We start from the raw sequence: 15,108 nt of genomic DNA on the forward strand, positions 1-15,108 counted from the left end.
GGTTCTAACATGCTAGCAACTCAGAAAGTTTATTACAATCGATTCCCAGCATCAAAAGGTCTGGTTGTTATGTTTGGTTGCACTAATATAATACTAATATACGTATGTATCTGGCCAATTTTATATTTGGGCATCTGCTAACATCTTCTAACCACTTCGCTATAGTACACGTATATGGTAGCTGTGATGAAAATTTTATATTGTCAACTTTTTAAAATAACTTTCTCTGTCTGTGTTGCTTCACTGTTGATTCTTGCCATACTTCCTTGCCAAACTGAGCGCGCATACGTTGCCAAATCATCATTGTGTGCAAACAGTTAAAGGGTCTATACGTATCCCAGAAGTCCTGTATAAATTAACGAATCAGAGGATGACTTTGAATCTGCTGAATTGTTTCCAGTTAAGGTTGCTGTATACACCAGACGTTTAGACTACGGTCCGTTGGTGTGATGTCTGAGGCTGAGACTTACGAGTGGGGCTTCATTACAGCTTTTTGTCTAACATTTTGTGTACTGTATTAATACAAATAAACCACCTAGTAGAAATTCCCATGAGATCAGGCTGGAGATTACTCTAGACAATGAGATCATGCTTAGGAGAAACATCTGAGAAACTTTTCTATATAAGAGCCCTAGTTATTGTGAGTCTCTTAGATAAATAGCTCTGAATCATTTCATTCATTTATGCTAGATTTTACAGTCAGTGGCCAGATGCAGATATGAGTGCTGTAGTATTAACCCACACTCACATACCCCTCTGATGATTTAGGTTTGGAGAACATGACAAATACACACACACACACGCACGCACGCACGCACGCACGCACGCACACACACACACACACACACACAGACATGTATGACTAAGTGGAAATCCAGACATGGGGATGAAAAAAACTCTCTTTTGGTCTTCATTTTGTGGTTTCTGACAGGATCGTTCTGCTGGAAACACCACACATCTACACAATCTCTGTCCAGTGATTGTTAACACTCTTTCAAATCTGTAAAAGAGGATTATGGGTTTGCAATAGAGCTAAAACCAGTCTGACAAAAGAGCTTAGTGCAATACACACAGACACTGACCTGAGGCCAGCTCATTCATTAGGTCATAGGTACATCGGAAAGATCATCCTGAGGTTATTTGGGTTAAATGAGCCAAAATGTCTCTGTTAAAGCTCTTACACGCACACACATTTTGACTGCCATCATTACACAGACTTTCCATTGACCTAATGGGTTTCATGCTGATCCACTGATATTGTATATTTCCTAAACCCTCACACAAACCTTTCGGCATTTTCAATAAAACATTATTTAGTATTTTATTAAGCAATTTGTGTGTTCAAGATGTAGCACACACGCCAGGTTTTCTTTTTGTGAAACAAGTCAAACCAGGACACACACAAGTTTATAAACTCCTGAGTAGCAAGGAAATTGGATATAACAAGATTGAGCACTCCTATTACTATGAATAAGGGACAATGCAACACTCGAGTCCCGCCTTCCAGTTAAAAGAACCAATTATCAATCGATAAAGACTGATGATTCTCTGGGGAAGAGCCTCTTTGCGACGTCACGTAAGGTGCTTGCCAACCTGTGTGCATGCACAGTAGCTAAGGCCTAGTCCACACGGACACAGGTATTTTTATAACCTGAGTTTTTCCTTTCAAAAAAATCCCGTCCACATTATGCTCAGTTTAAAAGAAATCTCCATTCACATGAAAGAGCAAAAACACGCTATCAAGTGCTGTCAAGAGCATGTCACACCAGCAGGCGGCGATATAACCCAAATCATAAAGCCACCTTGGCCAATCCGAAGCCTAACAAAAGTGACGTCGCACGGCAAAAACCCAGGTTTTACTGTCTACACGACAACACTGCAACCGGCGTTTCTTAAAACCCCCCCCGGTAGGGGTTTTCAAAAATTTTCAGTTTCAGTGCCCTTATTCTGCGTTTTCATGTGGATGAAAGGCCGAACCGCGTAAAAAAGTCACGTTATAAAAATACCTGTGTCCGTGTGGACTATGCCTAAACACAACATTGAAAAGGTGTGTTTTAGCCCAATCTAAGTAAAAAAAAAAAACTAAAATTATGCTATGGTTGATGTCAGCTTTAATTGTTTGTCAGAAATATGTTGTTTCACAAGTTCGCCTGTCCATTCAATCTTAAATGAACAAATGGTAAAACGACAATGGCTTGCTGTCCGAGGAGGGAACTCGAGCCCGAGACGCGGCTCGAGCTCGGAGCTTAAAAGACCCCCCCCCCCCCCGGAGCTGCGTAGAGGGAGATATCATTAATAAGGAGGAGAAGGGGAGGAGGAGGGTTGCCGAAAAGAAATTTGTCAAGGGAATGACACGCAGTTTGCGGCTTATATAGTACGTAGGCGTACGTAACGATGATTGACGGGACTGAATGTTTAGGCTCCTCCCGAAACTACGTTTACAACTTCAATTAATTGGAAATTTATAGATCTCTCTTACCTCATTCAAGCAGATAGGACTTTAGTCTTGCATGACTGAAATAACTACCCAGAGGTGTTGCAAACATGGCTGCCTAGTGGCTAAGGGTGTCACGACAAAATTGATCGAAGTTAAGTCACAACCTCGAACTTCGAATTAAAAAATGGAATCGTCGATGCTGCCACACTCCCATGTCATGTCCGGGTGGCTTGCTAAGAGAAAAAAACACATGTGTCAACCTCTTTTAATTTAGCTAGCTACAGCCAGTCAAAAGATAGCATGGCAGATGCAGGAGACACCACGCGAGCTGATCTTTACATGGGAAACAAAAAAAACTGCAAAAAAAAACCTCCCACCTTTAGCTGAACTCAATTAGATCATGCATGCGTGCACAGCAGAGCAGCATCTGTGACAGGACCGGTCTTTTCTCTGAAATGAGATCCAAGTTTCACAACTTATTTCAGTTGCTTAAGAGTTATGAAAACAGCATTTAAACATGACTTATTGGGGTATACCTAGGTGAAAAAAAATTATATAAAAAATATACTTTAAAAAAGTGTACTAAGTATTAGGGGTGTAACGGTACGTGTATTCGAACCGGACCGTTTCGGTTCAGGGCTTTCGGCACGGTGCACACGTGCACCGAAAGGCCGAATGCATTATGTGTGCGCCTGTGCGGAACATAATACGTACGTTTCCGCACGAACATATTAAGTGGCGGAAGTCTCCGCGTTCACCGCAAGTCTTCTGTCAAACATATAACATAATTCGGCCCGCAGAAAGATTTTTATTTACTTAGTTGTATATCCGTTTGATTATTGGTGTAAACGTTTACGTGTCATATCTAAAAGCGCATGTTAAACGCGTGTCAACGCGCTGCTTTGTTCTTTCAAAAGTGCGTGAGAGGATGCATGTCTTTCGTTGCTACGCATTCATGAGACGCGCTTTCTGTGACAGCGAGAATAAGGAATGCGTGATCAGATTTTTTATCTGCACATCACGTCAATCATATCATTGTCACAATGCGATCAGCTGGTCGGGACAGAGAAGAACTGTAACCCGGGCTTACTTAGTTGTTACTCAGCTACGGAGGGGTTCGTTAGTAAAGTCACAGGCAGCTTACATTGACGACACAAGCAAAGATTAGGATAAACGTGCAAAAGATCAAAGATGGCTATGTATGCAGCTCACTAATCTCAAAATGAGTGTATAATAAGTATATCATCATGTTGCTTGCTATGCAGTTACACATAGAGCAGTAATATTATTTTTTATACAGAGATGGTACATAGCCAATTCAATACTGTGAGTTAAACAATCCAAAATAAATCAAAACAGAAAATTTTTGGTGGCAAAAATGTAGGCTAATAGTTCATTAATGTATTCAGGAATTGAATTTGTTAGTTCAAGGTTTTAGTAGAAAAAGTTTAAGAGAAGGTTAAGAAAAGAGTTACCTTCTGTTATAAAATAATGTAAAAAAGAACTTTGCAGTAGTATTTTATTTATTATTTTTTCATTTTATATATATTTTATATGTTATATTTTAATAAAAACTGTTTTAAAAAAAAGTGTAAACAAATTGTAAAAAAAAAGTTTATAGTAATAAACAACCTGCAGTTTAATGTTTGCATTTTTCCCTTACTGTACCAAAAATTAACCGAACCGTGGCTTCAAAACCGGGGTTCGCACCGAACCGTGATTTTTGCGTACCGTTACACCCCTACTAAGTATATTTTCTATATTTTGTACTATTTTCGTCAAATCCAAGTATAGTTAAGTGTACTCAATTATGTATTAACTTCAACTTAACACCTATTTGATTACCCGTCAAGTGTAAATAGTATACTAAAATGGAACAACTTTTTTTTAACTTCAAGTACACTAAAATACACTCCTGAAAATCAAGATTCATGAGTAATTAAGCACACTTACAGTACAATTGCATTGTATTGCCATTTTAATGGAAATACACTTAAAAAGCCATTGCAGCACAAATTATAGTTGTGTTTAAGTTAGGGCTGCACGATTTGGGTAATTTTTCCCATTGCGGTTATTGATGCTTATATTGCGATGTGCGATTGCGATTATACTATATGGTATCATGAGTCAACTTGATGGGTTTTAAGGAAAAATCCACACACAGTTTAGCTAAAATGTGTATTTGTAAAACTAGAAAAGTTTTCGTATTGCCACGTGATGTTGCAACTGCTCAGTGTCAGTAATCCTAAATCCAAAATACCGCCATACAACAGACATAGAGTTTTTTTTTAGCTACCAGATCACTGTCAATCTCCTCTGCATCCATCTTCGCTCTGGTATAAGTGACGACGCACACCACACACGTGCATGCCACACGTGCATTGCCTTTTTTGTTCGTTTTTCTTTCTTTTTTTAAACGGCAAGGAAAATCATCAAACAGTTATCAGAAAGTTTGTGTTAAAAGTCCACACATTTATTTATTTAATATAATTGCAACATTTTGCTGTCATATAATCGCACAGGCTGACATCGCGATTGCGATTGCGATGCGATTAATTGTGCAGCACTAGTTTAAGTACATTTTGTGCATACTGCTATCATACTTATAATTACTATAAACTATGTTAATTTAGTATGCCTCTGTAATATTTCAAGTGCTCTACAAATGCACTTCCTAATATTTTTAGTGCTTTTAAAGTGTCCCACTATGACAATAATAATGTTTTTAAAGTGAATTTCAATTATAACCTAAACATCATAGACACGTACTTTCAGTGCAATATTATTATAGTGTATTTTTTATATTTTAAGTATATTTAATTTGTACTTTTATACCCATTTTGTTATACTTAAGCATGAATGTTGCTATTACACTACAAGTGTATTATATAACAATTCAGTTCAAATGCACACAAACAGATTACAAACTGCATTTCAAAAAAGGATCTTTATTATTGACACAAAAGTAACACACAAAAAACAGATATTGGCAAAATGGGGAACCTTAAACAGTCGACTTTCTTTGAAATGCCTGGAAGAGAACAATTGCGAACAACTTGTACTATATGCACATCTAGCTCTGATTTGAACTACTGGAGGCCTTGTAACTGTCATTGTTGCACTTCCTCTGTAGAAGGTCCCGGATCTCTGCCACCTCGATGTTGGGGAATCACTCCTTCACTGCATCTGTAAAACAAGAAAGAGACATTTCATTTCAATTAAATTCAATTTTATTTATATAGCGCTTTTCACAATTTGTAGTTGTTTCAAAGCAGCTTTACATTAAAAGAAGCAGGGGAAACATAGAAAAATCGACAGACAATATAAGTAGCAAAAGTTCCGGGTTCCGTCGGTGGTAAGTCATCAGCTGGGCATCACGTTGAAGGGCAGCCAGTAGATCAGTGGTGTGTTGACCTCCACGGCAGCCGGAACTGGTCTATTTGTCTCAATGTCCTCGGGTTTGAGGACGAGACAGGGAGAGAGAAACAAAATCCTATTAGCGTAGGGGCCATTCACATGTAATGCAAGTGTCACACAGTGTTGTGTTTTAATATATGCTCGGTTCCAGACAGGCTAGCTATTGCGGCATTAGTAAATTACCCAGACAAGTTATGTGAATGCTTTGTTCCGTACAAGCTAACTTTTGCGAGATAAGTATAATTTACTAGACAAATTATGTGAATGCTTTGTTAAAGAAAAAGTCTTAAAGAATAAATCCGGTATTAAACACTTTGAGTCTCATTTCTGGTTTGTTTTGGATGAACTAAGGTGATGGTCACTGAAATTTTGACAATGCGTCGTGTCTTGACTTTTTGACTTGTTTAGAAGCGTCTCTTGACTGCTTCAGAATGGAAGTTAAGGGCCATGCACAAACATGTCATTAAAACAACACTTAACGTTCATTTTCAGAACTGTGCTACTCACAGAGTGGTTCGTGGTGTTTGTTGATTACTGCTTAATATTCTATATGATTTACGTGCTGAAGCTTTGAATCCATGTTTACAATTTTGAAGAGCTTTTGCAGCCTTCCTTTGCAGTCTTCTTGTTTTTGTGAAAACATTGGTTTTTATTTTTTTTGTCTACAAAGTGTGCCAAAACGTATATGGAGTTACTTTATAGACGGTCCCTAAATTCAACGCGCTATCAAATGGTGAATTATTGGCAAATCTGTTTCATCTTGAGCGAATCCCTGATCCAAGTAAAATCTCATTTGTTCATTCATGCTAATTTAGCTAAATATGCTTTTGCTGTCTAGAAATTATGGTATTTTGTAAGCTTTAATCACATCACAAGAATACAACTATCTCGAGATAAGGAGAATTAAGTCGTGATCACGAGAAAACAACAAAGCAAAAATAAATATAGTACACGACATCTATCGGCTTCAAACTACCAAATTACTAATTGAGCAGCTTAACAAATGAGGTAATGTAATGAATCTACCTGTTAATACAACAAACTGTCGTCTCCGCCCTTCAAAGAGTGAACACAGATTGTGAGAGATGCTGCGTAGCGGGCGGGAAATCACGAAGTGGATTACCAGAAAAGGTGGATCTTTAGACGAGCAGTAACAGAACACTTTGACCCGGGTTGGCGGTTGGTGAGAGGGGCACCTCAGCTGATTAGGGCAGAGGGGCAGTTGCTCTAGCCACCGGGCCACCCCCCTGTGCACGGCCCTACAGGAAATGATGCACGACCATTCAAAAACATGACTGGGGTTCTAAAGATACAAAGCTTAATACAAATGGGTGAAGTGTCCCTTTAGATTTAAAGTGATTGACTGTGTCTGATTCACAAACATCAGCTGGCAAATCATTTCAGAGCTTAGACACTTTTGATATTCTAGGGATAATTAAGAGACCAGAAATTTGCGACTGCAGTGCACATGTTGGATTGTATTCTGATATTAATTCTATTAGATACGAAGGTGCTGGGCCATTTAAGGTTTTATAGGTGATTAATAGTATTTTTAATTGTATGCGATATTTGACTGGTAGCCAGCATGACATGGGCATGAATTAAAACAAGATTAAATTAAATGATTAAACTTAAAGGGGGGGTTTAATGGTATTTCAAGCATTCTGACTTATTAACACAGTTATAGAGTTGTTTCCTCATGCTAAACGTAGGCAAAGTGTCAAAAATGCAGTTGGGCGTGTTTCAGAGTATTTCTGTGCCGAATGCACTTCGCCAGGGTTCGTACAAGTTTCGGCAAATTTTTTTCGATTACGGTTCTAACTGACGTTTCAGGGGTTTTCGAAACGTATCACTTCTTTATATGGGCTTCCGCCGGAAAACTTCCCCCGGAAAACCCCGCCCAGCCGTCAGTCAGCGGGAGACGCTAGAGCTTGCTAACAGCTTATCACGCCACTCAGCTTTGTTTAATTTCAAAAGTCAACAATGGCACAACAAGAAGTGTGTTTTTGGATGTAAGGAGAAGACATCCAGCCTTATGGAAACAATGGATATAGTTTATTATCCGGATTAGCAGCGGAGTTTTGCGTGTGTGTTTGATGCGGTGGATTTTCATGACGAGTTACACGTGGTAAGTAAGACTTCTGTCTTATGTTGGAAATAGGCGCGTGTATATTATATAAATGACACGAACATGTAGTGAATCATAAGTTAAAACAGTGTTGTATAGTGTTGCATGACTCGTACTCGCTCCTCCCGTGTTATAACTCCTCCTTCTTCATTTTTTCGTACGTTATCGGAAAGATTCGGTAAAGCTAATCTTTCTTTTATAAATCTGATTAAACTAAAGACTCTTCAGAGATATAAAGGATGTCATACTACTCCATAGGTACTCCAGATTAATATCAGAAATGCAGAAACAGCGTGTGTTACGTGAGCTTTAACTTACATAATTTTTACACAGAAACCTCTTCAGCGTCAGCAAGGTCGACCACATGGTACATGACCTCTGTAAACACAAACATGGATAGACATCATATTAAAAAAGAAGGCAATCATACAACTTTAAAATATATTTTGACTCCAAGCTTCTTTACAACAGCATCTAACGTAAAGTGAAGCTGGCTTAGTTACTAAACAGAATAAAGCTTTTAAAACAGGCTTGCAAAATAACCAGCATCTATCAGAACTACAGCAATGAGCTTTTAAACAACAGAAGCAGAAAGAGACATTTTCTACAGTTAGCTGAACATCTCCAACACAAGTAATCTTGCAGTTTTATTTTAAAAGTTGTAAACATCGAATTGATTCGATTATCAGGCATTTTGCATGTAACTTTGCTCATGGAAAAACTGCATGTTACTGTGTACAGTGTATACTGTTTCCTGTGTGTGCTTTAAATTAAAACACTTCTCACACAAAGACAAAAATAATCACAGTGAAGAACAAATATGGAACAGATCTGCGAGATGTAGAGGAATGAAAGTCAAACTTACCTCAGCCGTACTGTTTAGCATGAAAACGAAGACCGAGTCAGTGGCGGTTTGAAATAATGCCCTTGATCCTGATTGGTGGGAATGATTGGGTGGGTGCAGGTGCATTCTGGGAATTGGAGTCTTTTGCCCTGGCGTTGTAACATGCTGTAGATGTTAAATGACTACGAATTCCAAGATGCATTGGATGTTTCAAATGTTTTTTTTTTTCATTATTTTGGATCCTCTGCTGGCACTTTATGTACTTTTTATAATACTTTTTATTACGTTTCCAAGCACTCTGCCTCATTTATCTGGCAAACCTAAAGTTTAGCAGGGATTTATTTTTTGGACTCTTAAGTTGAACTTAATTACATTTTTTTGGAAGTATACTTTCAAAAAGTACATTTAAAAGATAATTGAATTACTGGTAAATTAGTATACTTATTTTTTGGACTGTTAAGTTGAACTTAATTACATCTTTTTGGAAGTATACTTTTAAAAAGTACATAATAAATATTCTTTAAATTAAGTACAACAAGTAGAAGCATACTTGTTTTATACTTCATGTACTTCAATCATATTTCTAATACACAAAAGTATACTACTTTTTTACATGGGTAGTCTCACAATCTCGTCTGATGGTAATAAAGGGTGTTTTTAAGGTGCAAAGTAGGAAGTTTAGTTTTATCAGGTATGTGCGTGTACCATACTTTACCACTGGCAGCACGACTAACATGGCAGGGCATCTCCGGGTCCAAGCTCAGATATTATATTTCATAAAAGTCTTGTCTAAAAATGGCATAGCATTTTTTTGTGCTTTCAAAAAAAGGAAACAAAATCGAGACTTGAATCAAATTGTGACCTTAGAATCGAAAATGTATGAATTGAGGATTTGGAGAATCGTGACCCCCCTCCTAAGTGGTTCAACTTTGTGAGTAGAGCAGTGTAGTCAATAAAGCGATACACCATCCAAATATCAAAATTACCCCATGATTTGCTCACCCTCAAGCAATCTGAGATACATGTCCATCATTCTTCACATGAACACATTTAGAGTTTTTTTTATTGAATTTCCTTGCTTTTCCAAGCTTATAATGGTAGAAAACAGGGATCAGGGAACAACTTCTGACTTTAAACCCTAAAAAGTGCCTCCACCCTTCACAGAAGTAATCCACACGACTCCAATGGGTTAATAAAGGCCTTCCGCAGGTCATGGATTCGATTTTGTAAAAAAATCTATATTTTAAACTTTATAAACTATAAAAACAAGCTTCCGGTAACAACGTCATCTTGGACTCACGATTCACGAGATTCACTGTGCAAAGTACCAATGGCAACCACTAAGCTAAGAGTGTTTTCACATATGTTGGTGCGCACCGTGGTGCAGCCTCGGAGCTCACCAAAATACATTGTATCATTTTTCAGTTAGTGCGGTCCGTGTTCACATATTTTTTTTTACTGTACTCGAAATGCCGCACCGTACACCACGTGACAACGGTCAGCGCTGTTATTGGTCTCTGACAGCTCTTGCCATCTCATGAACACCCCCACGTTTCCACGACAACCGGCCTGACAGGGAGAGCGCAGCTATCAAGATGTGGAGATAAACGATGCACGTCTTTGCAAAGTTTCTTTGCTTTAACGCGAAATTGTATAGCTGTTCTATTAAAGCCTTTCTCACGGAGCCGTTTGCTAAAAAGCCCGTAATGTCACTATTTGTGTGTGGAGGACAGCTATGCATTTATAAAATCATCAGCTAAAACGTAAAGGAGACAGCGAATCTCAGCAACGGACCAGGATTGGCTTGTTTGTTGTTAACCCACAATATAACACCCGGCTCACGTCACGACGAAAGCCCAGTGGCTCTAACATGTGGAGAACTCCCTGTATTTGGTTCGGCCCAAGGTCCAGCAGTGTTCACACCACAGGTGGGTCGCCCCAGAGTTCGGCGACAGCCGCTCCGAGACCACCTGTTTAGAGCGGTCTCGGAGCGGCCGTTTAGTGCGCACCCGAGTGCGGATGTTGTGTTCACACTGACCCAAACGAACCGTACTTGGATCGACACGTCATTTGGGGATACCTAAACAGTGTATATGTGAAAATACCCTAAAACTCTCTTGCCAAAACAATATGGCGTTGAAGCTAGCTATTCAAGTAAAAAAAAATATTTTGATATTTTTCTTACAAAGTTGCATTGATTACCCACAGAAGGCCTTTATTAACCCCTTGGAGCTTTCTGGATTACTTGGATGAATGCACTTTTTAGAGTTTAAAGTCAGAAGTTCCCTGATCACTGTTTTCTCTACTGAAAATTCCATAATCTGGTATCTGGTTTAAGCTGACAGTAACTGGTTTAAGATGTTGCTCCCAACCTGGCAAAGCTGGTCAAGCTGGTGGGTCAGTTGGTCTTCCAGCCTGACCAGCTAAGTCCAGCTAGACCAGTTTCAAAAGTGACCAAAACACAGCTTAACCAGCTTAAAAAGTGACTAAAACACAGCTAGACCAGCTTGCTACACCAGAAATACCAGCTAAAACCAAGTGGGAGACCAGCTTAAACCAGCTCACCAGCTTATGCTGGTCTTAGCTGTAATTTTCACTACCATTAAAAAGCTTAGAAGGGCAAATAAAATTTACTAAAATAACTCCAAATGTGCTCGTCTAAAAGATTATGGGCATATGTATTTCGGATTGCTTGAGGGTGAGTAAATCATGGGGTAATTTTGATATTTGGCTGAAGTATTGATTTATGCAAAATGGACAGATTGCAAAAAAAATCACCAGAATCAGATGAACCTGAAAGTACCTGTCCATAATATAAATCCTTTTCAACAATATCGGCAAGGGCCGGACTGTAATTCTTACAATTGGATTTGTGCAAATTTGTTTTTACTCACCAAAGCAAATTTGGCACTTGGCGAATGTTAGTTTTTAATCTCGATAGGATGTCCACAGTAAAAGTTATTATTAATTGCTTGTCATGTTTGCTAAGTCATGTCAGAAGATATAATAGCCTGATGTTGTTTTTCCGAATGGAGCTCTGTAATCTTTATTAAAATCTTAATTGCATGTTTTTTTTTTGTTTTGTTTTTTGCTGTATGTGGCATCATGTGAGTATGTTTTAGTGTGATGTATCTGTTTAGGGCTGTGATAAGGAAAGTGATGTGTTTTAAACTATGTTAAACAGAAGTGATTAATTCTCCAGTATACCATAATCCTCAGCTGATGGATGGCTGCCGTGTATGTTTATAGTGCTGGAGTAAACTAGCATGCTGGGAAAGATCAACACAAGGTCATGTGTTCAGCTGGGCTTGTTAACAAATAATCCAGTATTTCTCTCTTTATATTTAATATCTGCTTTCTGTCTCATCTATAATTCTCTTTTTCACCCTACATCTTTATGTTTACTCTTTGGCTGTGCATTTGTCGATGAGAAGGATAAAACAGTTCTGCTTTGCTTATTTAGACCTCTAATTTCCCGTCGGATTAAATTAAATCTCTGGGCCTTTGGTTATTTTTCTGGCTTTATTGTCTCTACTTTCCAGAATGAAAATTGTCGCTAGACCCTCATCTATCAACAGTGAGATATTTCATCAATACGTATGGGCTGCAGCTTCATTTTCAGCTGCAGAATGGTTTGTCCCAAACAATGGCCGACTGTTTGATGAAGAGGGTTAGCTCAAGGTCAGGTTGAGGTGGGGATACAGGTGGTCAGACATTGTCAATGATGTTGTCAGCACACAGGAGATTGAAGCAGGTGCTTGTCCAATAGCCCCCAATTTAAAAGCGACAGTGACCACCTGAACACAGGTGGTCTTTGTTTAGTGCATGCTCAGGTGGTGTGAACACATATTGAACTACATATACGCACACATTTACTGCAGCCTATTGTTTCTGGATGTTATAAGAAGAGGGTAAACAATATAGTTAAGTTAGTTAAAAAGCCTTGTATCCAGTGGACCAGGATCCAAAATACAACAAGTGGTAGGGGTGGGCGGATCGATCTTAATATCGATAGTATCGATGCCAACACTGGTATTGGTATCAGATCGATACAATTGTAATTGAATCGATACTTCAATTTAAATATCTCTCCTCTACGTTCATTATACTTTGCTTGTGTCTTCTACCTACAATCCTAAGCAAACGCTGCTTTCTCAGCCTGGCCCACTTTGCTACTCCTCCCCCTCCTGCTGCTCTGCTGTGATTCGTTGTTGTGTCGTCACCTGACTCACTGACACAACGCGCCGAGGAGCAGCGAACTGAGTGAGAGATCAGGATGGCCGAGAGGAAGAAAAGCGTTTTGTGGAGCTATTTTACGGCTCTAAATAACTAAATAATAATACTGTAACTTGATACGTGTAAAAAGTAATTGTGTGCACTTTATTTCATTTGCTTTTAAAACCAGAAAAATTGAGATTTTTGTTATTCTTTATTTAAAAAAAAAAGGTTGTAACAAATTAATTCTACAGTTCCTAATACCTAATAATTTTGTGGACTTCAATACTTTCATAAAAAAAGCCTAAAGAATTAATCATTCATTCACCTCAGAAATTATGACATACTGCTCTCCCCTACACAGAAGTATTTTTTAAGTAAAAAGTATCGGATTGGTATCGGAATCGGCAATACTGACCCTATATGTATTTGGTATCGGATCGATACCAAATTTTGCAGTATCGCCCACCACTAACAAGTGGTAGTAAAGGTGTTGGTCTTTACAACAGGAATTTCCTTTCAAGTCTATTTATCTCTTTATGTGACCCTGTCTGTAAAATCCAGGCTAAAGTCTGATAATCTAATTTAAATTTGATTTCCATCACTGACTTCAAATTGATTTTAATCTTTGACATGACCTTACACTGTCAATTTGAATGATATCAAGGCTATGTTTTCACAGAATGTTCTTCATCGGATGTACAGCTGGGTTTTCACACACTAGGTCACATGCATACACTCGGTTACCCTTGTTAACATTTCGTTCTCATTCCCAGAAGTCTCTGTTTCTTCCTCGTTTCTAGCTGGATTAATCAGATATCAGACGCTCTGGGAACCCTGTAAGCGTACAGGCATTAACGCACTTTTAAACAATACTCTCTGTGTCTGGGTGAACACATATGACCATTAACATAACAGAAAAACGTGCTATAAGTCAAGATAATGTTACGCCGGCATTCATAAGACTTGCCTGCTGAGAGAATGAATGTAGTACTAAATCTGTCAGTCTTAACCCATGTGGCGCGTGGCACAGAGGTTGCTTTCATAGGGCACCATTTCAGTAGTGCCGGTCATTAGCTTTCATGTAGTGTTGTTTCAGCAGTGCTGGTCACTATTTAAAGAAAGAGAACTATTACTGTCAGTTCCAGCATGAAGACTGTTTGCACAAATGCATTTAATCATTTATCTATACCAACATAGTGTTACAGTCAAACAATACACACACACACGTTTGGCATATGTGGTTTACGGGGACAATTTCATAAATGCAATGCATTTTATACTGTAAAAACTGTATATTCCCCTGACCCAACCATCACACAAACCTGTTGGCAGTCTTTAATCTATGAAAAAGTACCATTTAGTACGTTTTTTGAAGCCGTTTATGTTTATAGCATAGTGAACATGTCATTATACACTATTCATGTCCCCGTAAACCATATATACCAAACCACACACACACGCACACGCACACTCACACGCACACGCACACACACACACACACACACACACACACACACACACACACACACACACACACACACACACACACACACACACTATATGTATAGGTGCGTGTGTGCTTAGAAGAGGGAGAAATAAATTTATTCTTCATACACTGTCAGAAAAGGGCATTCAAAAGCTATTACTGGGATTATACCTTTTAAATGTCCTCCTATGTGTTATTTAGGTACAAATATGTATCTTTGAGGTACATGTATGACCCTGAGACAACATATGTACTTTTGAGGTCCTAATATGCACTCTTTAGTGTAAAAGTTGACAGCTTTTGTATCTCGTCATGTATGGAGTATTGCTGTCATTATTGTTGACTGCCCATAAGTAAAAGTATAGATACGATATCTTTATTATTTCAGTAGTTTCTCTTTTCTGCTAAAAGGGACACTCCACTTTAAAAAAAATATATATGCTAATTTTCCAGCTCCCTTAGAGTTAAACATTTAATTTTTTACCGTATTGGAATCCATTCAGCTGATCTCCGGGTCTGGCGGTACCAGTTTTAGCATAGCTTAGCACAATCCATTGAATCTGATTAGACCATTAGCA

The 15,108-nt window shown here is 38.5% G+C and overlaps 1 protein-coding gene and 1 long non-coding RNA gene across 4 annotated transcripts in view; one reads left to right on the forward strand and one right to left on the reverse strand.

The window, feature by feature from the left end:
• The window catches only part of chst11 (carbohydrate (chondroitin 4) sulfotransferase 11), a 90,185-nt gene that overhangs the window by 36,139 nt on the left and 38,938 nt on the right, over positions 1-15,108 (forward strand). The window lies entirely within an intron of this gene.
• LOC135747080 (uncharacterized) overlaps positions 5,372-15,108 on the reverse strand; it is a 22,170-nt gene continuing 12,433 nt past the window's right edge. The window contains exons 1-4 of one of the 2 annotated variants that reach the window (XR_010531665.2): positions 8,848-8,920; positions 8,301-8,360; positions 5,758-7,113; positions 5,372-5,623 (exon numbers count right to left, since the gene is read on the reverse strand). This is a non-coding gene — a long non-coding RNA (uncharacterized lncRNA). Of the gene's footprint in view, positions 5,624-5,757; positions 7,114-8,300; positions 8,361-8,847; positions 8,921-15,108 lie in introns of those variants that run through there. The other variant, XR_012337357.1, reaches the window with a different exon arrangement.

Source organism: Paramisgurnus dabryanus, chromosome 1 (assembly GCF_030506205.2).
Source record: "Paramisgurnus dabryanus chromosome 1, PD_genome_1.1, whole genome shotgun sequence".
In the NCBI taxonomy this organism is placed as follows: Eukaryota; Metazoa; Chordata; class Actinopteri; order Cypriniformes; family Cobitidae; genus Paramisgurnus; species Paramisgurnus dabryanus.